The sequence below is a fragment of the Sinocyclocheilus anshuiensis genome, unplaced genomic scaffold (genome assembly GCF_001515605.1).
Source record: "Sinocyclocheilus anshuiensis isolate Anshui unplaced genomic scaffold, SAMN03320099.WGS_v1.1 scaffold2700, whole genome shotgun sequence".
In the NCBI taxonomy this organism is placed as follows: Eukaryota; Metazoa; Chordata; class Actinopteri; order Cypriniformes; family Cyprinidae; genus Sinocyclocheilus; species Sinocyclocheilus anshuiensis.
The window spans coordinates 6,875-7,981 of NW_015548196.1; the positions used below are offsets into that span (position 1 = coordinate 6,875).

Here is a 1,107-nt window from a genome sequence, read left to right on the forward strand (position 1 = left end):
GCCACTACGCACAGACGAATCCTAGACATGGGCTACAAATGTCGCATTCCTCGTGTCAAGCCACTGTGTTGCTCAGTGGTCCAAAGTCCTCTTTTCAGATGAAAGTAAATTTTACATTTCATTTGGAAATCAAGGTCCTAGAGTCTGGAGGAAGAGTGGAGAGGCACAGAAACCGTGTTGCTTGAAGTCCAGTGTGAAGTTTCCACAGTCAGTGATGATTTGGGCTGCCATGTCATCTGCTGGTGTTGCTCCACTGTGTTTTCTGAAGTCCACAGTCAACGCAGCCATCTACCAGGACATTTTGGAGCACTTCATGCTTCCTTCTGCTGACAAGCTTAATGGAGATGGACCTTTTTCATGATATTCTAATTTTTTTAGATGTACCTGTATATACATACACACACACACACACAAAATAATTTTAAATAAAACATAATATATAATAATTTTACAAAATGATGCAGTAGTTTAGTAAGTACTTTCAGTCATTGTTCAGAAATCAAACACAACACTGCAAAAGATGAAGAAACTGAGGTTCCTCATTACAGTCTGACTGAGAGACGGCTGTGTTCTCGAGTAACTAAACCATCCGATCACACGACTCTCAGCGTTATTAAATGAGAGACTAATTGAGGCTGCGACTGTCCTGATTACCAGTGCACAGAGCAAGAAATAAATAACCTCTCTCTCTCTCTCAGAGATCTCTAATGGGGAGTTAACTGCAGCGATGAATAAACTAATTACCGGCCGGGTCACAGAATTACAAATGGACTAATTTTATTTAAAAACTCTGATGCAAATGTAAGGCCTGAGAGATTGCTCCTCACATCTTTCAGCCGGCATTAGGACAAGATTAACTGGATCAAATTCAATTACATTTGCATACTTGAATTAATCTGTGGGCTACAGCGAAGCCACAGACATTTTCACAAGAGAAATTCATCTCCAGATCTTACAGCGCATAAACTAACAGCAGTCAGCAATAAAAATACAAATACTGTACATACAAAAGGGCCGATGACTGAAGAGAACAACGTGTTTAAATATGGACAGAAAACACAATGTCTGCAGCCGGCAGAGTAAAGTAAAGACAGTATCTTCAGGTCA

The 1,107-nt window shown here is 40.2% G+C and overlaps 1 protein-coding gene across 1 annotated transcript in view; it reads right to left on the minus strand.

The window, feature by feature from the left end:
* The window catches only part of LOC107653190 (type I inositol 1,4,5-trisphosphate 5-phosphatase-like), an 89,076-nt gene that overhangs the window by 5,378 nt on the left and 82,591 nt on the right, over positions 1–1,107 (minus strand). The gene's annotated exons all lie outside the window — the stretch shown is intronic.